The following is a 26,247-nucleotide window of genomic DNA, read 5'->3' on the forward strand; positions in this document are numbered from 1 at the left end:
AGAAAACATCCAACCCCATCAGAAAATGGGCCAAAAAAATGAACAGAAACTTTTCCAAGGAAGAGATACGAATGGCCAAAAGGCACATGAAAAAATGCTCTGTATCACTAATCATCAGGGATATGCAAATCAAAACAACCATGAGATACCACCTCACACTACAGAGAATGGCACACATCCAAAAGAACAAAAGCAACCACTGTTGGAGAGGGTGTGGAGAGAAAGGGACCCTTCTCCACTGCTGGTGGGAATGCCGACTGGTCCAGCCCCTTTGGGAAACAATATGGACTCTTCTCAAAAAATTAGAAATTGAGCTTCCATTTGATCCAGCTATACCACTTCTGGGAATATATCCTGGAGAAACAAAAAAGTATAGTCGAAATGACATCTGCACTTATATGTTCATCGCAGCACTGTTTACAATAGCCAGAATCTGGAAAAAACCCGAGTGCCCGAGAACAGATGACTGGTTAAAGAAACTTTGGTACATCTATACAATGGAATACTATGCAGCTGTTAGAAAGGATGAAGTCATGAACTTTGCATATAAGTGGATCAACATGGAAAGTGTCATGCTAAGTGAAATGAGCCAGAAAGAGAGGGACAGACATAGAAAGATTGTACTTATCTGTGGAATATAAAACAACATAGTAGGAGAGTAATACCCAAGAATAGTAGTATACAATACAAGGAGGTTGGGTCCATAGCTTGGAAGCTGGCCTCACACGCTGGGGGAAAGTCATCCCAGATAGAGAAGGGAACACCAAGTAATATGTGATTAGAGATCCTGCGTGGGAAGGGAGATGCGTGCTGAAAGTAGACTAGAGACTGAACAGGATGACCACTCAATACCCCTATTGCAAACCACAACATCCAAAAGGAGAGAGAGATATCAAATTGGAATGCCCCACCACAGAGGCAGGGTGGGGTGGGGGGTGGGATTGGGGGGTGGGAAGGATACTGGGTTCATTGGTGGTGGAGAATGGACACTGGTGGAAGGATAGGCTCTCAAACATTGCATGAGGGGAAAACAAGCACAAAAATGTATGAATCTGTAACTGTACCCTCACTGTGACTCACTAATTAAAAAATAAATAAATTTAAATTATTTTTAAAAATAAAATAAAGGGGGCCGGAGCAATAGCACAGCGGGTAGGACATTTGCCTTGCACGCAGCCGACCCGGGTTCAATCCTCGGCATCCCATATGATCCCCCAAGCACTGCCAGAAGTAATTCCTGAGTGCAAAGCCAGGAGTAACCCCTGAGCATTGCTGGGTGTGACCCAAAAAGCAAAAAAATAATAATAATAATAAAATAAAAATAGGTCTGAGCAAGTGATCGCAGAAAAAGTAACTTTATTGTCCTCTATAAGTTGGTCAACTTATGGTCCTGAAATGGGACACTTGTGAAACTTTCTAAGACTCCAAGAACAATTAGACTATATTGTTTGAAAGTACTTTTATCTGCTTTTACTTTGTGAATCTTCTACCTGATCATTTTACCTTGTGGCCTTTTTTACCTGACCATTAATCTTAGCCTTCATTTTTCCTCCTTAATAACTCCCAATCCTTGTCCTTCCTTAGGGCATGTTTAAGGTTTTTGCTTAAGTCTATTTACTTCAAATTGCAATTCTATGCTATCTCCAAATAAATGCATTTTGGCTTGCTATTAACTTTGTTCTTCTCTTATTAAAGATTAATATCTCTCATGGTTTCCATAAGAGATTTGTGGTCATAAATCTGGCATGGCTCACTTCAAGTCATTGGCAGGGTCTTCTGACAGTTCTGGCTTGATGTCTCTTGCAATTGACTGGATTACATCATCTGGAGTCTTGGTTGGGACTATAGTATTCTATAGTTGGTGGTTCCCTCACATGGATGGCAAACTGGTATTGGTTGTTGACTTTCTTCATGGCTCTCTCCATAGGGTTCCTTTTACAACCACATGACAAGGTAGCTGGCCTCCCCCAAAGGAAGTTTTTTTATTTTTACCTTTGTGTTTTTTTTCTTTTGGCTTTGGGTCCACAACTGGTGTGCTCAAAAATTATTTCTGACTTTGTGCTCAGGGATCACTCCTGGCACAGCTCAAGGAACCATACATGTTGCCAGGAGCTGAACCCAGGTCAGTTGTGTGTAAGACAAATGCGCTACCCACTGTACTAACTCTCTGGCCCAAAGTAATCTTTTAAAAGGTGAGGCACTGCCAGGTGGAGGCTGTATCGTTTTCATAACAGCCTCATAAGTCACATCACATTGTTTCTGCCATGTTTTGTTTATCCAATACCCTGTATTCAAGGAAAGGGCACTTAAACACTACCTTTTGAAGAAAGAGGTGCCAAAGAGTTTACAGTCATACTTTAAAATCACCATGGCAACCAACATATCTTTTTCCATGGAAATAAGGTGGAAAATACTATGGTTCTTTCTTCTCTTTATCCAAGATTTGAATAACTACAATCACAGAGGACTAATAGCATTCACACACTGTGCCAATTCCCACTGGTTGCTTGTGACTTTTCAGGGGGCATTGGGCTGTAATGGATTCTGTGGCATACCAAGTAAAGAGGGAGAGGGACACTGTTGATTAGTGATGCCTTCTGCAAACACAGAGTGGGAGTGCCGTTACATGAGTCAAATATTTATTATTGCCATGGCCAGCGTTTAACCCTGTGATAAGACAAGTATGAATGAGCCCAAGTCCTAGTGTTTCAGATTTTACCACTTATGTATTAGACCGTGAAACAACATAATGAGCAACTCACTAAGTTACAGGTGTTCCTTCTTTTAGTGATAGGACCATAGCTAGTCCTACATTCCTGCTCTCTAGCAGAAACTCTTCCCAGACTCCTGGACATTTTCTGCAGAGCTACAGATCTAATTCCTTAGCACTAGACCAAGGTGGTTAAAAAAACAATAATAGAAAAAGCCAAGGTCCTCAGAAAACGTTTTGACTATAACCCTCAGCATGAAAACCTGCCTCCTGACCTTTACATGAATGAGAGGTAACAATTTTGGTTCTTTCAAAATTGTTGGAAAATATTTTGGGAAATATTTTCATAAGCAATTAATATAACAAACACACATGTGATCTTTGATATACACTAAAAATGTGTGCATATAGTTCTGTATAAAAACATAAAGTGATGGGGCTAGAGCGATAACACAATAGGTAGAGCATTTGCCTTGCATTCAGCCAGCCTGGTTCAATTTCCAGCAGTCCATATGGGATCCCTTGAGCACTGCTAGGAGTAATTCCTGAGTGCATGAGCCAGGAGTAACCCCTGTGCAATGCTGGGTGTGACCCAAAAAGCAAAATAATAATAATAATAAAACACAAAGTGATTACCAACTTATGTGAGGACCATATGAGTCATAGTGAATCTTGGTGGTACAAGTTCAGCAGCCATAACAACTAATTAATTGCAAATAGTAATAATCCCTACATTTTCTGTTGGGGTTGGATGACATTATACTTATGAAGTGCTATGCACATTGTACATACATAATAATGTAAATGGTTAATAAGCCTCATCTATTTTGATCTTTAAAAATTCACTTATAAACACTGGTGTCATATTTCAGCAAAAAGTGTATATGCCAAGAATCAGACTTTTGTGTACTTTAACATGATTGTGTTCCATTATTTCATTTGTTTTCATGGTGAGGTCTATTTCTTGCACATTAATTCACTACCTGATATGCAACCAGAATGCTGTCTGGGTTAAGAAAGCTAATGTACAACACAGATGGAGCCTCAGTCTCTGAGGAGTTACTGGAGTTGTGAAATTGAAAAACTAAAACCATGAAAAGGATTTAAAGCATTAGAAGTAAAATCAGTAATTTGAAGTCTGGGTTCAGGCAGTCTGAGTACAAGTCATATATTAACATTCATAGCAGTACTGCTGTGTAAGCAGTAATGTTTCCAGAAAGAGAAGTACTGAGTGGAGCACACACACTGCTCTAATGAATGATGGCAGGGAATTCCCTTCCTTACTTCCCAAAGATCTCCCACGAACAAGAGTGCAAGACCATTCAGCTGCAATGCCAATGGGATGATATTCTGGGTTTCTGCACAGCATCAGGGAAAAGGATACCTTCTAAGGGCACACATCCTCTGTGTGCCCTTCTGAGGTGAAGGACTCTGATAGTCACTCCACCAATGTGTAAAAGCTTGGAGGGAAGTTAGAGAGCACAGCAGGGGAAAGGAGACAAAACACATGATCAGTTCCTACTTTCACTGGATTTACAACCTTATTAAGGATGTGCGTGTGCGGGGTTGCTCGGGGGCACACACACACACACACACACACATACACACTCGCAGTGCAACTATCTCAGGAATGGTTCAATCTCAGATCCCAGGCTGAATGCTGATGGAGATCAATGAAAGATTGCTCCTCCTTATGAATAAGAATAGAGCCATGAAATGTTAGAACTGGAAGGGACCCGGAACTGGTCCTGGTTTTCTTCTCGGAGTCAGTGATTGCTTACTAGTCCAACCCTTGCTCAGATTGTGTAACAACATACATGGCAGATCCAAAAGAAAACTCAAAACAGATTCTTTTCTCATTGTCTGGACTTTTTGTTTGCACAGTTTGCACATTTTAGGGTATTATTTTGTTTTGCTTTTGGACCGGGGTGGGGTGGTAAAAAGAGGAAGATATCTCTAAAAGTAAGCTGAGGATTTTTGTGGCCCGCTTCAAGGGAAAACTCTGAGAATGTTTCCACCCTACTCTACATCATCCCTTTGACCTCAGAATGATTCTCTTCTAGTGTCTATTAAAGAGGAATCATATGAACATATTCAAAATCCCATATGAATTTCCAATATATTTGGTTTTACTTATGTGTAAACTATCACAGAATTTCTTTCTCACTAAGATTTGAAGTTTTCAGAGCTTCCTTCTATTCCAAAGATGGCTTTATTTTCCGAAAGTCTGAGAAATATCCCCTCAGTTGTATTTGAGAGTCAAGTTAGGGTAAAAAAATTCTTTTTAGCTTAAAAAAATTTCTCAGACATTTTTTGCTAAGCCATAAATCAACAGTGGTTGAATTAAAACAGATCAAGCTTGGCTTGGGTTTAGACCTCCATGAGGTCTCTGGCTAAGCTTGAAGGAAAAAAAAAGAAGTTAATACTTTTTTAAAAAACCAATCCTTGAGCCTGTCCAGTTGGAAGAGAGCAAATTCCATTTAATGAGAGTCGGCTCTTCTAATCACCCCTACATTTGAATCTACATTGCATTTCTTCATATTGGCACCAAACCTGGTTTTCTGTATTTTTCCTTATACATACACCAAAAGGAATTAGGGAAGAAAATAAAATTTCTCTGGAGCATCCAGAGTCCACCTTTCAGACAGCACCTAAGAACCTAATCTTTTCTAATTAACTTTGGTGAGAACCTGAATATGGTTCCTTGGTCCTTTGCCTCCACATACCAACTTACAAAGAATCTGAACAATCTAGTCTACGAGACAGACTGTCTGTGCTGGACACTGGAAGGAGGCTATATAAGGTATTAATCATCTTTCTTAGTGGGTTAAATCTTAAGGAACATCTTTGTTCCAAAAACCAAGTACCAAGCAGAAAATCATTATAAACAGTTTTTGGAGAATATTTCTGCTTAGAACTATGGCCTAATTTGTTTTAATTACAGATAATGGAGGCATCTTTCTGAGTAGTGACATAAAAAGAGGTTTACAGAGTCATTGACTTTTTGAGGATACTTATCACTTCCCAAGCACTACAAGCTTTTGACTCTGTGAATATAAGTTTAGAAATTGTAACTTATGTAATAGAAGCATTTTATAACTGCCTAATTTTATTTTATCCTCTTTACTTTTTATTTTTTTTAATTCTGGAATTAATTTTCTTTTGTTAAATTTTATTTTATTTTTATAAAGTTGATCACAGGGGCCTGGAGTGATAGCACAGCAGGTAGGGCGTTTGCCTTGCACGTGGCCGACCCAGGTTCGATTCCCAGCATCCCATATAGTCTCCTGAGCACCACCAGGGGTGATTCCTGAGTGCAGAGCTAGGAGAAACCCTTGTGCACCACCAGGTGTGACCCAAAAAGAAAAAAAAAAAAAGTTGATCACAATGGTTCATTACAGATAATATTCAAACACCAGTCCCACCACTGTGCGCCTTCCTACCACCATAAAAGGAAAGAGTGTGAAGATTGTTGGAACCATTTAAGCCCTTGTATAAGAGATTCCGAGCATGTATGTTAAACCCAAACAAATGCGTGCTACTTTTGGTACATCGGTGGGCTAGAGTATAAGAGCTCTAAGACAGTCTGTGTTGCTCTCTTCCAGGAAGTTTATTTCTCTATCTCTAGATCTTAGCTGTTGATGAAATTATATGGTGTCAGGGGCAGTTTGTAGGTGTGACTGCCAGGCTACTGGAAAACTATAGAACTGGAGGTAGAAGGCCCAGTCTTATTCCAAGCAAACTTGGAGATATGAGTCACAGGTCCTGAATACCTGGGTTTTCTGTAGTTTCCCTCCTCAGATGAGGTGAGGCTTATCTCGGCCTGTGGAGAGCAGTATTGAACATGGCTGCATGGCTGGGTCCTGGAGGATTTTGCTGCTGGGGTTCTGCTGGGGCCAGAAGAGAAACTCAACCAAGCCCTTCCGAGTTGCCCCAGTGAAGACAGCCTGTTACAGATCAGGACATTCTGTCTCCCCTTTACTTTTTAAACAATTACATTATTTTTTTTTGGCTTTTTGGGTCACACCCGGTGATGCACAGGGGTCACTCCTGGTTCATGCATTCAGGAATTACCCCTGTCAGTGCTCAGCGGACCATATGGGAAGCTGGGAATCAAACCCGGATCGGCTGCATGCAAGGCAAACACCCTACCGGCTGTGCTATCGCCCCAGCCCCAACATTATTCTTATTTAATTTGGAGAGACATATCTCTAAAAAGCCCTCCTCTCACCCCACCTTAGATAATCATCTTCCTATCTATTTCACTTTCTAGTTGTTAATATAATGAGCAAAACTCTCATTTCATGGACGATTTAATTTCAGGAAAACTGAAATTCAGAGAAATGCTTCACCAACATTTATATAAAGAGAGAAAGTATCCATTGGCCTGAAAATTCTCTAGTTAATTCGCTTATGGTAAATGGTAAAAGTTAAATGGTAATAAGCATGACATTTAAAAATAAAAGTTTAAGCAGCAAAATGTATATTTAGTCTCCAATCTTAACCACAAACCTATTGCCCTGGTTCTTTAAAGGAAAAGCAGGGGCGGGGTAGGGGGGGTGGCAGGGGTGGTGAGGGTGGGAGAGGACATTTCCAAATTTGCTGCATCCCTGTATGGGGGGGGGGGTGTATTGATTTTTTTTTTTTTTGGTTTTTGGGTCACACCCAGTGATGCACAGGGGTTACTCCTGGTTCTACATCCAGGAGTCACTCCTGGCGGTGCTCAGGGGACCATATGGGATGCTGGGAATCGAACCCGGGTCGATCGCGTGCAAGGCAAACGCCCTACCCGCTGTGCTATTGCTTTAGCCCCGATTTTTTTTTCTGAAAATTCCACAAATTTTCCCTGGAAGGTTCCATATTTCTTTCTGTATCTGTAGCTTTTGTGGTAGAAGTCTATGGTGCTCCTTATTTCCAAAATTTTCAGTTCTCTATCTCTAAATGTATAAATGTGGAATGCCAGTTAGAATGGGACTGGGTGGATGAGAAATCAGCCACAGAATAATCATTCCTTGCATACATTTAGTGCAAAGAATATGTTTTACAAAAGTCTGCTACTTGGAAATTTGTATGTTTTATTTTCCAGTAGTAAGATTATAATGAATGACAAATACAATCCAAATGACTCTCAGAAGTGCCTTGTTTTGAATTTTCAAACCGAGTAATAGTATTCCTTACTCTCTAGTTTTGAGTTCTCTTTGTGTTATTCCTGATGTTCTAAATTTTTTAACTGTGAAATCTGGACACAGGGGTGAAATCTTTTCCAGTAGAAGAGAAATTCAAACACTCAAAACTCATCTCATACTTCAGAAGCACAGAACACTTTCTATCCACTCTTTCCTAGATAAAAGAGTACACAGGAGGATATGGTGGGTAAGACATCAAAATACTCCATGGTACTACACACTGTCTATGGCAGCTTCAGGAGGCAGGGAAGCTCTCTGCATTTGTTCCCTTGTCACTGTCACTGTCATCCTGTTGCTCATCGATGTGCTCAAGCGGGCACCAGTAATGTCTCCATTGTGAGACTTGTTGTTACTGTTTTTGGCATATCGAATACACAACCAGTAGCTTGCCAGACTCTGCCGTGTGGGCGGGATACTCCTACCGGTAGCTTACCTGGCTCTCCGAGGAATCAAACTGGGGTCAGCCGAGTGCGAGGCAAACGCCCTACCCGCTATCTGAACAAAACATTATATGTATTTAAAATAAACAGTGCACATCTTTATGCAAATAACCAAGTTGCCAACAAACAATAAGATTCAGATTATAACTCCTTAAAATGCAAAGTTTATTATTTTGCTACTATAAAATGAGCAAAGTCTAAATGCTTACATCTGAAGGTCACACAAAAGGTTCTAAATAAAAATCAATCATGATTGATCAAGAAACTCAATCTAACATCAATGATGATTTTAGCTGATGCCGAGTTTGGCATACTCTTTAAGCTTAATCCCTAATATACTGAAAACTTAACTTTGAATATTTATGTTCCCTTGTAAACAGCAATAATACTTCCCTCTGCCCTACAATGATGATAGTACCTAGTCATCAAGTGCCGTGTAAATGTGTAATTAAATGAGAGCACTATTAGAAAAATGCCCTACTATACATTAAGTGACAATGAATAAGAGCAATTTTTGTACTCTGGCCTTTCCCCCATAATCTGGGTGGTAGGAGAGGATTTAGACCCATCCCAAATCCCCAGTCCCTCAGCAGTGAGTCAGTTGGGCAGGATTCTGGACCACCTGCAGCTTTGACAATAAAAACTTTCCCCAGCAACTGCAGGTCCAACAGGGGCATATTTATTTTGGCTAAAATAAACAAAAACAACAAGAAGAAAAACTGGTTGTGCTTATGAAAGTGTCTTGGTAAACTGGGTAAACAGTTCTCTATTCCTGTAGCCAGAGATGGTCACAAGTCAAACTGGCAAAGGATGCAGAACCCTCCACCAAACTAAAGGAGAATAGGGGAGACTGTTACTTGATCAGTCTGGCTTTCTTAATGTGAAAAAAATGGTGAACTTGGCATATTTAATGATGACTCAAAAATTATCGTGTTGGAACTTTTAACTACCCTTTAAGTACAGAATCCAGTATTATGTCTATTTAAAAAATAGGCCAATGTTTTCCAATCTGCAGAGTACAACCTGTTAATACAGCATAAAAAATGTTAATAGATTGCTATCAGCATTTTTTAAAGATATAGAATAAATATGGGCCAAAGAGAGCAAAGCAGGAGAGACACTTGCCTTGCATGAGACCAACCTGGGTTTGATCTCTGGCACCACACATGGTCCCCCAAGCCCCATCAGAAGTGGTCCTTGAGTAGAGCCAGGAGTAAACTTCAAGTACTCCTGGGAGTGACCCAAACAAACAAAAAACAATAATGAAATATAAAATAACTAAACGCATTATACAAGGTAATGGTGAGTAATGTTTTATGGCCTTGGATTGAGATACAAGGTATATTTTGTTGTTGTTGTTGTTGTTATTGTGGAAACTCATCAAAAATTTTACAAGCTTCGGAGCCAGAGCAATAGCACAGCGGGTAGGGCGTTTGCCTTGCACGCGGCCTACCCGCGTTCAATCCCCGGCATCCCATATGGTCCCCCAAGCACCGCCAGGAGTAATTCCTGAGTGTAAAGCCAGGAGTAACCCCTGAGCATCGCTGGGTTGTGACCCAAAAAGCAAAAAAAAAAAAAAAATTTAGAAGCTTCAAATACACAGACTAATAAAAAAAAACTTTTCTTTTGTTAAAATATTATCTACAATCAAGTTATATTTTGAAAGTTTTTTTTTAAAAAAACAAAACACTGTGCTATACTTAAAAAAAAGAATATGAGGCCACCAACAACTTGAGTTTTAGTGCAGAAGAAAACTATAAACTTTCTATTACAGAAAGATTTTTGAGAATGTTTAGGGTTCAGTTGCCCAGGACAGACTGTCAAGTCAAACAACATTGTAAAGACCAGGAAAGTAAAGCAGATGTGGTTAAATAAATAACAGGTTTATGCACAAAGAAGTACCTGGAGTTTCACTGGAAAATGGGAAGTGAAGTAAGTCCCATGAAAAGAATGATGCAGTGGGAGGCTTGGGGTGGGGAATACGTGGAATCTTTCCTAATAGCTTCTGGTACATAGTAAGCATATAGTAGATATTTTAATTATTTAAATAACCAAAATATTTAAAATAAATTAAAATGATGATGTTACCGGCATAATCAGCCATGGTTTTCTGAAAGTGTCTGTGGGATGGGAGCATAAACCTGACATTTAGCAAAGACAGTGGAAAACATGATATTTAGCAAAGACAGTGGAAAACAATGCTCTGAGTAATTTCATATTCTGCATATGAGAATAAGTTAATACCTGGGTGGACTCTTCTCTGAATTCCACTCACTCATGCCCTATACAATTCTGATTCTGGAGGGCTGGTTCCAAGATTGACTTCTCCCTTAACCAACCAGCTCTTGGTTATGTTTGGTCTATGGAGAACAGTGGGTCGGAGAAGAAAAACAGTCAAGTACTCTTCTGTGCTCCATCCAATTCTGTTTATGTGCCCTAATTTTGGAGGGGTGTTATCCCAATCACAGCAGAGCCTGGCAAGCTACCCGTGGTGTACTCAATATGCCCCAAATAATAACAACGACAGTCCTCATTCCCCTGATTCTGAAAGAGCCCCCAATATGCCACCAAGCTACACTAGCACGCGATAGGGACAAATGGAGACGTTACTGGCGCCAGCTCAAGCAAATTGATGAACAATGGGATGACAGTGACAGTGACAGTTATCCCAGTAGACTTTGGTCTCACCAACTCCCTCCTCCAGAACTTCAATTCTCCCTGTTCTCTAGTAACACTGGTCCTGTTCAAGCCAGAAGTGGAAAAGGACCCCTTCTGTTGCTGGTCTCTAGGTGCCTCAATTTCCCCCTGAGCAGACCCCTAACCTTGAAATCCTCCATAAATGTTAATTTTCCAAATGAACCAAGTGGGATCAAGTCTGTCTCCTAAAGGGTCCTATATCCAAAGTATACTGTCACATTTTTTTTTTTTTTTGCTTTTTGGGTCACACCTGGTGATGCACAGGGGTTACTCCTGGCTCTGCACTCAGGAATTACTCCTGGCGGTGCTCAGGGGACCATATGGGATGCTGGGGATCAAACCCGGGTCAGCCGCATGCAAGGCAAACACCCTACCCACTGTGCTATCACTCCAGCCCAACTGTCACATTTTTTTTTTACTGTTAAAGAATGACACCAAACATATAAGTCAATAACTTTTTAAAGTTCCATTTCATTTACTTGTAATAAACAGAAAGGCATTTTAAGCTCTTAAGAAGTCTTAGAGTCATTATAAACAGTGTTTTCTCTCATAGACAACTGTGCACATTTCTGTGGTTAGGCTCTGACTGTCTGACTTTCTGGGTAAAGAGAAGTCCTGTGATGGAACATCAGGGTTGCTTATACACCATGGGCATGCTGGTTTTCTTGGAAAATATCTCAGTAGAATTATTTGGGGTTGGGGGGGGGTGTTAAAAGGAAGAGGAGTTTGGTAGAAACAATGGAAAGAGAATAGGTTTGGTTTTCTTTCCTTTCCCTCTTTTTCAGAAGGAAATGGAGAAGGGGAGTCTTCAAGAACAGTATAATGGGCAGAGGCAAGACCAAAATAAGATCTCCAGAAGAGATTGAATATGGTCCATGTGCAGATTCTCCAAAGTCTAATGTGGCTGTAGTGGCACTTAGGTTCCAACCCATCTATCTTTGGTTGCACACCTCAACTGGCTACTCAACCATCTTCATCTCCAAGCCAAATAACTACAGTCTCTTACTCTTGTCCAATAGTACATTTCTGTTCACTGTTGATGCATGTATAGACAAGAATTTTCTAGGGTTTTTTTGCGGGTGGGGGAGTAGAGATGCGGAGAGGGGCTTGGACCATACCTGGCAGTGCTCAGGAGCTATTCCTGGCTCTGTGCTTAGGTGTCACTCCTGACAGTGCTAAGAGGACCATATGTGGTGACAGAGGTCTAGCCAGTGTTGACTGTATATATAAGATAAATATCTCAACCCCTGTACTATCTCTTCAATCCCTCTCTTCTTCCTTCCTTCCTTCCTTCCTTCCTTCCTTCCTTCCTTCCTTCCTTCCTTCCTTCCTTCCTTCCTTCCTTCCTTCCTTCCTTCCTTCCTTTGTTTTTTCTTTCTTTCTTTCTTTCTTTCTTTCTTTCTTTCTTTCTTTCTTTCTTTCTTTCTGTCTGTCTGTCTTTCTTTCTTTCTTTCTTTCTTTCTTCCTTCCTCCCTCCCTCCCTCCCTCCCTCCCTCTCTCTCTTTCTTTCTTTCTTTCTTTCTTTCTTTCTTTCTTTCTTTCTTTCTTTCTTTCTTTCTTTCTTTCTTTCTTTCTTTCTTTCTTTCTTTCTTTCTTTCATTCTTTCTTCCTTTTTGAGGGGTAGAAATGTTTGGGCCACACCCAGCGATGCTCAGGGGTTACTCCGGTGTCTTCACTCAAGAATTACTCCTGGCAGTGCTTGAGGACCTATACAGGATTCTTGGGATTGAGCCCAGTCCGTTGCTTGCAAAGCAAACACCTTACCCACTCTACTATCACTCTCGCCTTTCTCTGGCCCTTTATGATGGTTTTATTTTCAATGAAGTATGACAAACTAAGGTGACAAACAGTTGGTGCAATCAGAGGTTATGTAAATATCAAACAACTGACTGGGAATTGTAAAAGTAGAAAGTCAGCAATACCAAGTGCAAGAGGACTCATCAGGATAATGTCCCTCTTACTAATGTAACTAAGCTTGCTAAGAGGAATCCCCATAATTTTCTTATTCCATCGCTATATCCCTAGTGCAGGGATCACATTAGAGGCTCAATAAATATTCATGCAGTGCATGATGATATCGGAAACCAACCAATAGTTTGTCCAGAATGTCTGGACTGACTGGGCATTAAACCTAAAGGTCAGGTGGGCAGATGCTAACAAAAACCATATTCCCCTTAAGTTAAAAGGCATCCTGACTCCAACATGATAGACTTACATCTTAACTTGAAACACTTCACCAAGAACTCAAGCCTCTGTTGGGGAAGTTCCTTGGCCCTTCAGAGGCTGTGTGCCCCCTCCTGCCCCTCTCGCCAGATGAAAGGGAGCCCATCTGGCACACACTGTAAACCAGATGTGCTGTGAGAACCAGCATAAAGGTTTCCCTGTGCTCACAATTCCTGTCTAGGAAGTCAGAGAACTTTTGGGAAATGCAGAAAAATGGCCAAATTGGTTTGCCATGGAATGCATAAACCCAACTGACCTCGTGATTGGATTTTATCCTCTCACCACAAGAGTGCCAGGCAAGGGAAATGATTGGAGTTTTCCCCGTATAGGGCCCTTGAAGACAAACGATTGACTTTGAGCTTCCAGGTTTTCATTTTCCCTCTAACCAGACGGCAGGAAGGGATACATGCAACAGCCCATCCCCCACGGGGGGAAAAAAGAGATGGGTTTGGCTTTTTCTCTTTAGTTTCTTTGAAGATTATATTACCTGGTAAAAGTTTTGAGGACTGCAACATGGCTTTTTTCCTAATTATAATATATATATTAATTTCAGAAAATTCTGAAAGTTTTAAATGTTAAAAATAACATTGAAAATATATTGCAATTCTCTTACCTAAAGACAATTTCATAATTGACAATTTTTTACTGGATTTTTTTTTGGGGGGAGGGTCGGGTCGTCGGCCAAAACTGACCGCGCTGAGGGGCTATTTCTGGCTCTGTACTTGATGACCACTCCTGGCTGTGAGTGCCAGAAATACAATGCTGTTTGCATGCAAGGCAAGTGCCTTAACTCCTGTGTTAGCTCCCCTGCCCTCTTCCTAGATTTTATATGAATTTATATAAGTGCAAATATGTACTCCAAAAAGTCAGAACCAATGTTTTTCTAGTACAAATTACCTTGCTATGAATGAACATTCTAGAACATAAGTTTTCTCCACAGAAAGATTGTGCCTATTTTGCTTCACTGTTGATTTGATTTTCTTTTTGAAGGTAGTTTACTTTCCTTCTGTCCTTCTTCCTTCCTGCACTTCTGAGCACACTGGTGCCCTTCACGCACTTCTCTCCTCCACTGGTGAAGCGCTGGGTAAGCCATCTCAGGGATGTTTCCAACCAAACAGCTCATGAACCCACACATGACAGTCTGTGCTCTCAGGATCCTCTGCCTCCAAGCTTCTCAAATATTTGAGTATGGTTTACCAAACATTTGGGGAAACACTACAATCAAGAATTTCATTCTAAGCTCCAATACTTACATAGAGGCAAATAAATACCTGGTCAGGAAAGAGTCTGCTTTGGCAATGGTATGATATCTGATTTGTGAAAGACAAACAGGACTTTGCATACTCCATGAATGTCCCCAGTAAAGAAGATTTTAATGTGTCCAGGCTGGACAACAAATTCAGATTTTTCACTGAGTTAGACAAGTAATGATTTTCTGGCTATCCTAGAGTCTGTTTAACATTTTACATTGGGGAGGGGGAAATCCTCCACCAAATAAGCTTAGAATCATGTAATCTCTTCTCCCAGAAGCCAAATATTTATTTTCCCAGACTCCCTTGCTCAAGGGCATGAAAGACAAACCAGGGTGAGCTGATACCCACCCCCAGAGTTGACACTGGGAACTGGTGACCCATTAAGCAAAATAGGGAACTCTTTCTGCAGCAGCAGTGGCTGTAACATCCAATTTCTAAATGGCTGCATTGACAACAACAGCTCCCAGGGCTCAAATAAGTCTGTGATGTAGATTTTGCCACAATCCTTAGAACGCTTGCTCTAATTGTGTTTCCTGCCCTGTGGAAACACATCTGTCCCCTAATCTTCCCAGTGATTCTTTAGGGTCCCTGATATCTTTGTGAGTGTGGGTGGGAGAACATTTTGGTGCTCTACCCAGCAGTGCTCAGATGTTACTCCCACCTCTGTGCTCAGAGGACCATGTGTTTCTAGGGAATGAATAGGGTTGATCACATGCAAAACAACTGCCTTAATTCCAGTACTACCTCTTCAACTCCACTTCCTGACATCTTCTCCATTATTTTTTCCTTTTAAGCCAACCTGTTACTCACAACCAATAACCCAGACTGATTTATTAGTAACCTCTACAGACATTTGGTGTTCATAGAAAAAAAGGGGGGAGACTATTGAAGCTAAAGTGATAGCACAGAGGGTAGGGCATTTGCCTTGCAAACAGCCGACCCAGGTTCAATCCCTGGCATCTCATATGGTACCCCAAGCACCACCAGTAGTAATTCCTGAGTGCAGAACAAAGAACAACCCCTGAGCATTGCTGGGTGTGACCCAAAATGCAAAAAAAAAGGGGGGACTATTGGTGCCACCTGAGAACACTGAGATGAGGACTGACAGAGCTTATAGTCACATCTAGTCACCATCATTGTTCAATATATGGTGGACTAGCACCCTTGTTTTCAGTTCTGGCAATGTCAAGTTACCTTGCTCATAGAGAGCTGGGTTTGCTGGGAGAGAAATTTACATGCACTTGTAATTTGTAAAAAGAAAGAAGTTGTACATAAATTTGGTGAATTTTCAGAAAAATGAAGAAAAAATCTTGACATATTTCCATACTTAAATATCTATACATAACCACTTCAATCATTTTTACCATTTCAAAATGACTAAATGGCTCAGCTGAGCTTTCAGAGTTAAAACCCGGATTGAGAGTCCTATGAATTTAGTCCAAGGAACCATTGAGTTATATTTCTATCTCTACCTGACAGTATTAGTGGCCAAGGAATGGTATTTATGTGAATCATCTTGAGAATTCTTTCAAACCAGACATACCTGCCCTTTCCACCACCCCAGTGAAAAGGGATTGAGTGGCAGCTGCTGATATCAGCAGATCCTGACACCAGCTTTAGACGCCCTGCAATTTGGAGAAACACAACAAAAAAAAAAAAATTTTTTTTTTTTTCATAAAGACTCATAGTCTAGCTGTCTGTAGGTGCTAGGGGAAAAAAAATTTCCAAGGTCAAAAATAAAAATACTAGTTTCATACAGAGCAGCTGGAATGACATGGCAATGACAGGAAAATGTGAACTATGTGGGAAAGGGTCAAACGACACACAAGCAGCAAGTTCTTTTCAGAATGGGAACTTCAGAGCTCTGGCCATGGCAGGAACCTTGACCCACCGCAAGGAAGGCCTAGTGTCTCTTGCGTGTTTTACGTGGATTTCTACGATGAAAAATCACACCAAAAGAGATGCCTGATTTTTATTAGCTATCCTTCAAAGAAGTCTTTCACTCACTCTGGGAGAAGATGTTTTGCTTGAGTGTTTTCCCACTTTGGCAAAGAAGATTCAGAGGGATTGAATGGAAGGGGTTTCGCCGTGGGGCAAATGGTTTAGTACAAAAACCCTGCTGACTCCAGGAACAATTAAAGAAGAGGGAAGAGATTTCCTTGCATGGATATGGTAGAGCCAAAATAAATGGCTACTCTGGTTCTCTTGCGAAAACATTATTGCATTTTTTCACCAAAGAGGCTTCTGATGCAATTGACCAGAGAGCATACCAGAGAGCAAGGTCAAGACTCAAGAGTTGGGTCAGGATTCACAGAGGCTGGGCAGCATCCTCCGTGCTCCAAAGAAAGCCAGGGCTCAGCCGCTCTGTGGCGGGAGCAGGGGAAGGAGCGGAAGTGGCTTTGGCCTCCTAGGAGCTACCTTTGGCAGCCTGCAAACAGATTTGGTCTTTGATAGATTCAAGATAGCTCCTGCAGATAGGGCCCAAGTGGGTGGTGTCAGGGCCTTTCCCTAAGGCTCTCTGTCAACAGTGGCAAAACGAAAACACACATGGACAAATCCTGGATCCGCAGCTAAGATCTTGGAAGGAAATCTTAGTGGGAAGCCAGAGTAAGAGATGGGAGCAATAAATCAGACAGGGAGAAAGTCTGAGGCTGCTGTTGCTGCCTGTCCAGGGATCCCTAGCCAGCGGAAGCACACGTGGGTAACAGGCAGCGTTGACTCTAGCACCCTGCCAGCTTATTCTGGCTCCCAGAAAATGAGAACATTTTGGCTATAGACGATGGGGGTTGTGAGTGATTTTCAGTGAAATATTTTTTCCCCCAGAAGGAAACCAAAGGCCCAGGGGCCTCTTACATCAGGCAAAGGCACAAAATAAAGCAAAGTGACCAAGCACTGAGTCTTCCTTGGGATGGTTCTTGTTAACCCAAAGAAACTGCTGGAATAAAGCAAAGCCCAGCCAAAGAACAATCCCCATCTCTGGAGCTGTTTCCTTGGGTACCACAATGTGAGTATTTTTTTTTTTAACTGAGTTAGATGCCAACAAAAACTTCCTGACCACTAAGGTAGAATGGTTCAGGCCTAGGGCTCTCACTCCCACCTCTGAGCCACAGTTTCCTCATCCATCCATTCGATATAAAAATTCTGCCTCACTAGGTGAGAGTTAGACAAAGCACAAGAGCTGGGCCTAGCAACTTAGAGAATTTACAATCACTTCAGACAAAGTGTTTTTTTCCTGGAAGCATAGTAGTTCATGGAAAAGTCTCTGGTCTTGGAAATTCCAAAGGGAATGTCCAAGGAAAAGCAAAGAACTATTAACTTATTAACTTTGTGTTTGTAAAACCAATTTTTAAAAAAGTCTTAAAGAAGAAAGATGAAGGGAAAGAAAAAAGGGTCCCATTTTGCTCTTCTCAGCTTTGCTCCTTACAAGCTACCCCCCATCCTGAGATCAGAGTGATCTTCATAAACCGGAGTTCTGGTCCAGCATGTATACTGGTTCAGGAGCTAGAGAGATAGGACTTGCCTTGCACATGGCTAGCCTGAGTTCAATTCCCAACACCACATGGTCCCCCAAGACCCACCAGGAGTAAACCCTGAGCGCAGAGCCAGGAATCAACCCTGAGCACTGCGAGGTGTGTCTCCCTACACACACTAATTTTTTTTTTGGGGGGGGCCAGGGTCGGCCACGTGCAAGGCAAACACCCTACCTGCTGTCCTATCACTCAAGTCCCCCAATTTTTTTAACGGATTTTCACTAGTTCTTCACACACAGAGGAAAAGTCTCCTTCTTCAAACCTTCTTCAAACAAGGACCTCCCCATTATAGTGATATCCCCGCCTCTTTCTACTTGTCTCAAGCAGCACTCCCTCCAGCGATTCTCAAAGCAGGGTGACGCTGACACCCCCCCAACACACACATACACCAACTGTATCCCCATATCACCTTGATTCCCATTTCAGGCATTTGAAAATTCTTGGAAGGCTTTGGTTTAGCAACCCTGAGTGGTAGGTAGGCAAAGAATATAAACAACGTTCAGTGTAACTGGAGAATAAACTGAGTCTTTCTGTGTCTTTATTTCTGGAGTGTTCTCTATCAACAATGCTCTTCCCTTCATTTCATTCCACCTGAATTTCTGATCCTCAAAGACCTAATTCAAAGTCCATCTTCCCTAGGAAGCAGGCCACTCACTATGTATTCCCCTTCCACCACCACCCCCCACCCAGTAGCAGGCTAATGATCTTCTTTTTCTGGTGCCCTCCCCATGGTGATGTTACCATGATTTTCCCTAAGGGTGGCATGCTCAGTTAGGTGGTTCACAGATGGAACATTTGTGCTGGTGATCCCAATAGTAAGGCTCAGGATCATACTCAGCTATGTAGCACTGCACTGGGAACTGAATTCAGACCTTCTAGCCTGCAGAGCAGGTGCCCTGTAACGTAGCTACGTCCTGCACCCCAAATTTCCTCTAAATAACCAACTTCTGCTGGACTCCAGTTTACTTTTAATTAGTCGGCATATCTGCTCCCCCAACCCCAGCCCTAAGGGCTAAGAAAGGTCCCACTCTTCTCTGCATCCTTAGAACCTAGAACAGTGAGGCTCAGGTATATACAGTAAGGTATTTACAGTAAGACTCAGGTATATACAGGTATAGACAGGTATATAAGTGCATTTCAGGTATACACTCTGAACAAAGGAAAGAATGATGCAGAACTTTAGCTCTCTTCTTTAGCCATGAGCATATGTAAACAATGTCTGAACGGTCAGAGTCTATCTTCTACAGGAAATTGCACGGGAGTCTTGCAAGATTAACTGTGAAATCACATTGCTACCAGCATTCTTCAGCTTGGTTGAGAGCCATGTTGCTGAGACATCTGCTCTTCTCTTTACTTTTTTTCTGTGAATTAAATGATTTTTTCTGGGTCATTAAAAGTTGTTTGATTTGGTTAATGCCTTATTTATTTAATAATAGATTCTACCCTGGAAGCCAAGTTCAGAAACTATGAGGCAGAGTTGTTATTTCTTTGATAGAGCTCTCCTTGGCCCTGGTATTCTTAGTCCAGGCATGCTCTAGGAAACAGACTACAGCTGAAAATCTGGATTCCTCAGGGAGGGTCTATCAGTGGTAGAGGCAGACATGGAGGTAACTATAAAGAAGCAGAAAGCTGTGGTGCTCAACAGAAGGGCAAGCACACTGCTCAAGTAGAAATGCTAAATAATATGTGGTGAATGTATAGAAACCAGCAATCAGTTTGAGAATAGAGGAGGCAGTAGAGACACAAGTTATTCATATAATAATAATCTTTGTTACGTTATGAGGCACCCAAAACTGTGATTATGACTTTTGATTATTGTCTGACATTAATTAGTTACCAGATTTTATCCTTCAATCCATTCCACACATTGATAAAGTTCTAAAAATACACTTCCTGCCTCTCTCTTCCCCATACTTAATTTTCAATAGCTTCCTATAATCTATAGACCTAAGTAGTTAGCTTGGCATCAAAGGCTAAGGGTTTCTTCCTCCCCCAGCCCCCGCCACAGGGATCACACCACCTCCTCATCTCTTATTTCTCCCGGTACTAACTTTCCACTTGAACCAGAATGATCAAGTGACCACCACCCCTCCAACATGATGAAGACGCCCTGTTACCTTCATGAATCTGATCTGCTGGTCCCATAATCTAGAATGGCTTTGCCTGTTTTTTTCAATTTCTCAAAATTCTTCCTTTTCAGTTTCAATTTCCCCCATACACTCCGTTGCTCAGTTCTCCAAAGTCAAATCCTCCCAAAGAGCTTATTTTTCAGCCAGATGCAGAACTTGACAGCCCTCACGTCCAATCAGCACTTTTGCGAAGATGGGTCATGTGACCCAAACGTGGCTGTTTGGGACCCCTACCTCCAGCACCATCTTGGCAGGCTAATGACTCTGAAAATGAAATAGAAGTTGAAAAGTGCAGAGCAAATTGAGCCTGGTTTTTACTTTGACTTTTCTCATCCCTGACAGGTCTCACAAATTACCCTGGACTTAATGAGTCCATTTAAAAAGGTCTTTGTTCTCTTTTCACAGAGTCCTGTTGGACAGAAATCCAAGTTCAAAACCTTGCCTTGTTGAGGCCACAGGAAGAATGCTGGGACCCATTGTGCCAAGACTGTCACCCCAGGACAACCCAGAGCTTCTCAAGTCTATCCTAAAGCCTGGCAGTATAACTCAAGCAGCCCTCCCATGGGCTGTGACCTTTACCAAGATAGAGTTTCTATCTCATCCACCCAAAGATTTGCAGAGTGAGTTCCTGCTCCCCTTTAGGCCAGATGTCAGGGGAGCTGGCTCCCAGATCCTCCTTGCCACTTTATAGCTGCATGTTCCTAGCTAAGTCATTTAACTTCTGGACCTCATCTATTTACTATATGTTCTAACAAATATTTTTCAGGGATGTTCAAAATTATAGGTTTGTGGGATGGAGGACAATTCAGTGGGCAGGGATCTTGCCTTGCATATTGACAATATCGGTTCAATCACTAGCAACCCATGCGGTTTGCCAAGCCCCTCCAGAAGTTAATACCTGAAAACAGAATCAGGAGAAAACTCTAAGCAATGCAGGTGTGGCCCAACCCCCCAAAAATTATAGGAATATATATATATATACATATACACACATACACACATTTGTACATATATTATATATATAGCACTGTTACTGTTACTGTTACTGTTCGTGTTCCTGAAGTGAGCAGATGCCATTGGGCTACACTAGCACGCGACAGGGATGAATGGAGATGTTACTGGCGCCCACTTGAGCAAACTGATGAACAACAGAATGACAAGAAATACAAATGATATAGCACTGTTGCACTGTCATCCTGTTGCTCATGGATTTGTTCGAGCGGGCACCAGTAACATCTATCAATGCTTCCAAAAGAGTGACAACTAATTTCTGATTATGAAGATTCTGGGATTCTGGACAGCTGTCGGTTTCAGGGGTTCTAAAACTAACAAGAGGTCCCTCTAGGTAGGTAAATCACAGGGGTGGGGCAGAGACCATGAGAGCAGAAAGGGAAACTTTGAGGACAGCTGAAGTACTGTCACTTGTCTCCTCACCATAAAACACACCCTATATTTAGCTCTTTCTTCTTCTTTTTTTTTTTTTTTTGCTTTTTGGGTCACACCCAGCAATGCACAGGGGTTACTCCTGGCTTTTCACTCAGGAATTACTCCTGGCGGTGCTTGGGGGACCATATGGGATGCCGGGGATCGAACCCAGGTCGGCCGTGTGCAAGGCAAACGCCCTACCCGCTGTGCTATCACTCCGGCCCCTATTTAGCTCTTTCGAGACCTATATGTCCCACTCAGAAATCTGGTTAAGAAATTTGTCACCCTCCTTCTTCTCCCATTTTTTCTCGAGTCACTGCCAGGTGCACGTTTGTCCCTCAGGAAGTTGTGTTCCCTTCTCACCGTTCTGCAGACATCACTGAGGGGAGCAAGCAGATTCAAGCTTCCCAGCAAGCAGATCCCTGCTGTCACTTCCCTGTGTGTCTCTTCACAGAAATCTCCTTCTGTTCCCACTGCCTCTGTCTGTATAGTCCCAATACTTTCTAAGCGCTTTGTCCATAAACACTTTCTGAATGAACAAAAATGCCTGTTGAAATTCACTATCTTATAAACCTTTTGAAAGAATGACTCTAACTCCCTCTTGGCCTCACCAGGAGACCCGCAGCCCCACTCTGGAGGGCAAGTCAACCAGAAGAAAGGTTGTAAAATCTGGGCAGCGTCCTTCATTCAGCCACAAAAGCAGTGGGTGAGTGACCTTGTTCCTCTCTCCAATCTCACACCCAGGCAGGCAGACCACCTTTAACTAGGTCAAGCAAACTCACAGACTTCACTCCACTCTTTCCCCCTTTATTATCACGGGTCACAGTGAGAGGCAAGAGATTTATTGTGATGATTTATGTCTGGAAAAAAAAAAAAACTTTCACCAATTCTTGACTGAACTGGGCAGGACCTTTCTGTGTGGAAAAGAACGCCACCATTAAGGACAATAGGACACCACTGGACAGTCTCTGCTGGCAGAGTTTTTAAAAAAAGTCTCCTGAGCTGGCGAAAACTAAAATCCTGGCAACCTTGAGATAAATGTCTGGAAAATGGGAGATGGCTTTCAAAAGCCAGTCCCATTTAACTCCTGAGGAGCCATCTGTCACAGGACTTGACCTTCTCACCCCTTCTCTTCCTCTTCTCTTCCACAAATGACCCAGCGTAGCTTCCTCTCATGACCCCACAGACCAACCCCTCAGTGCGTAAAGGCTCATAAACAACTGCCATATAAAAACGCACCTTGCTCAGACTGACCCTCTGGCCCTAAACTGTCTGCCCAGAGTCATCTCCACATTTACACGCTGCGACCATAAAACCCGATGAGAAAAACATTTCCTGGTAACAAGTGAACAAAAGGTTGATGTAACATGAAGTCATGTTCCAGGGTATGGAGGACTTGCTAGGAACAGGCTGGGATATACCCGAACCCAAGTGAGTCAGTTATCTTATTTCCTCTTCCCTGGAAGGTGAGGTGAAACATAAGGACAAGACTTAAAACAGGAGAGATTCTTGAACGTGTGTGTATGCATGTGTGTGTTTATTAACTGACAGATGAAAGCACAGCATTATTCTCATGCCTGTGAAGCTTTCATTTCACCTACTCTGTAGAACCAGGTCAAAGAGCCTGAGTGATATGAGAACATGGATTCTAACTTTAACAAATACAGAAAGTCATGACCCTTTTGTTTTGATACGCTGCCTATTCCAGACAGGCAGAAAAGCCACCACTAAAACCAAGAGGTATACAAGACTTCACAATTTATTAAGAAGATTAGCTGGCTTTAGTTTGTCCACTAATGATTAGTCACAAATGTGCATTCCCTTTCATTTTGATGTGTGACCATGTGCTGGAAGTGAAGGGCCGCTTTACATACACCTATTCCTCACCAGATTATATGCAACCCGACAAGCCCACCTTAAATATTGTGTGTTTTTTCACTCTGCACTGTATTTGTAGAACTGCCCGCTGCGAAATTACAAAGTTCATGGTTCAGCTGAACTTTTGAACTCAAGTGAGAATTTGACACAGCAAAACAATCTAAATGAACCCAACACGAAGTTTTCATAGTCGAAACTGCTCTTCAGTCTATTGTCTGGAGTAATTGGGTAGGAAAGTTCTTTATTGATGTTGTAAAAACTACCAGTTTAATAACAGGCAGAGGGAGTGGAGAGGAGATGAGTGGATGTACCTCCGAGCGTCTAAAATCACACTGCTTTGTGAGTTCACTGAACTCTACCTGACCCCAAAGGAAGGTCTCCCCAGGACAACCTGCCCACTCCAATGGAAGCAGCCTGCCAGCTTTTAATACCTCTCAGTAGAATGACTGCTGCTGCTCCAGTACCACACAAAATAACAACACTCATTAAAAGAAAAAAAATGGCAGCTGCTGCAATGCATTCAATGATTTTGCAAGTGTCACATCAATCACATAGTCTTCACAAAAATTTGGGGAGGCTGCAATTAGTGCTATCTCCATCTTATAAAATGAGGAAACAGGGACCAGAGATATTTACCAATTCACCCCAAAACACAGCATTTGGCATCTTTGTGGCAGTTTTCTCATCTGCAAAACAAAAACGAACCCCAAAAATGATGAAGAAATTTTACGTGTGTGATTTAACATGTTAGCTTATGTACATGGGGGAAATTAGAGAAGTTCCTATAGAAAATAGAAGAACTGTCATTCACATTATCTTATTTAACCCTAATAAAACCTACAAAGCAGCTAGAATGATTCTAGTTTTGCCAATAAAATTTGGTTTATGTTTATTAATTAACTTGCCCAGGATCACACAGCTTGTAAAAAGAAAAAGAGAGTTATGGTAAAATCCTCAACTCGAAAATTTGTTTTCCTTTTTCCTCTTTCTTTCTTTCTTTCTTTCTTTCTTTCTTTCTTTCTTTCTTTCTTTCTTTCTTTCTTTCTTTCTTTCTTTCTTTCTTTCTTTCTTTCTCTTTCTTTCTTCCTTTCTTTCTTTCTCTCTTTCTTTCCTTCTTTCTCTCTTCCTTCCTTCCTTCCCCTCCTTCCTTCCTTCCTTCTTCCCTCCCTCCCTCCTTGCTTCCTTCCTTCTTCCCTCCCTCCCTCCTTCCTTTCTTCCTTTCTCTCTCTTTCTTTCCTTCTTTCTTTCTTTCTTCCTTCCTTCCTTCCTTCCTTCCTTCCTTCCTTCCTTCCTTCCTTCCTTCCTTCCTTCCTTTCTTTCTTTCTTTCTTTCTTTCTTTCTTTTTCTCTCTCTCTCTCTTTCTTTCTTTCTTTCTTTCTTTCTTTCTTTCTTTCTTTCTTTCTTTCTCCCTTCCTTCCCCTCCTTCCTTCCTCCCTTCCTCCCTCCCTCCCTCCCTTCCTTCCTCCCTTCCTTCCTTCCTTCCTTCCTTCCTTCCTTCCTTCCTTCCTTCCTTCCTTCCTTCCTTCCTTCCTTCCTTCCTTCTTCTCTCTTTCTTTCTTTCTTTCTTTCTTTCTTTCTTTCTTTCTTTCTTTCTTTCTTTCTTTCTTTCTTTCTTTCTTTCTTTCTTTCTCTCTTCCTCCCTTCCTTCCTTCCTTCCTTCCTTCCTTCCTTCCTTCCTTCCTTCCTTCCTTCCTTCCTTCCTTCCTTCCTTCCTTCCTTCCTCTTCCTTTCTTTCTTTGGTTTGAAATCTGTTTTTTTTTTGGGGGGGGGTCACACCTGGCAATGGTCAGGGCTTAGTCCTGGCTCTACACTCACAAATTACTCATGGCAGTACTCAGATGACCATATGGAATGCTGGGAATTGAACTTAGGTTGGCCATTTGGGCTTTTGGTCTCAAAAGCCCTACCTGCTGTACTAGGACTGCAGCCCCCTTTTTTGAGGGGACACACATGACTCAGGGCTTATTCCTGGCTCTGTGCTTAGGGATAATTCCTGGTGAGGCTCAGGGGACAGTACGTTATGCCAGGAATTAAACCTGGGATGGGCCTATGCAAGGCAAATGCCTTACCTGCTATACTATCTCTCTGGCCTCTTCCTCTTTTTTGAATGCAAAATACTGTGTTTCTTTGCTTCCACATTTCAACATTTGATTGAGATTGAAAATAAAAATTGGACAATTAGGACTGTAAGGAAAGATTTATTTTGCTGGAACAAATATCCCATTGATTTCTCTGCTTCGTATTTATTTTATTTTATTTTATTTACTTATTTTTTGTTTTTTGGTTCACACCCGGCGATGTACAGGGGGTAGTCCTGGCTCATGCACTCAGGAATTACTTCTGGCGGTGCTCGGGGGACCATTTGGGATGCTGGGAATCGAACCCTGGTCGGCTGCGTGCAAGGCAAACGCCCTACCCGCTGTGCTATCACTCTAGCCCCTGCTTCGTACTTATTTTAAAACTGAAAGCATCACCTCTTGTATTTGGGAGCAGATTTATTCAAATAACCCTCTTGCATCTGATATATCTGATGGTACTAATGCCTTTTATTTTCCAGCTTCTTTGGTCTGAAAACTACCGAGAAAACCAACCAAAAAATTCTGCTGGACACTAACAATTGACAAATTGCCTAAATTATTAGACTATTCCTTACAAAATGACCTACTATTATCTTTTTCTACTCCTACTTTGAAAATAATAAAACTAGGACCTCTCAATTCCAATCCCAGTTGATGTGGGAGTACAGTAGGCTTTTCTTCATATTTTACACTCATAA

Source organism: Sorex araneus, chromosome 11 (genome assembly GCF_027595985.1).
Source record: "Sorex araneus isolate mSorAra2 chromosome 11, mSorAra2.pri, whole genome shotgun sequence".
Classification (NCBI taxonomy): Eukaryota; Metazoa; Chordata; class Mammalia; order Eulipotyphla; family Soricidae; genus Sorex; species Sorex araneus.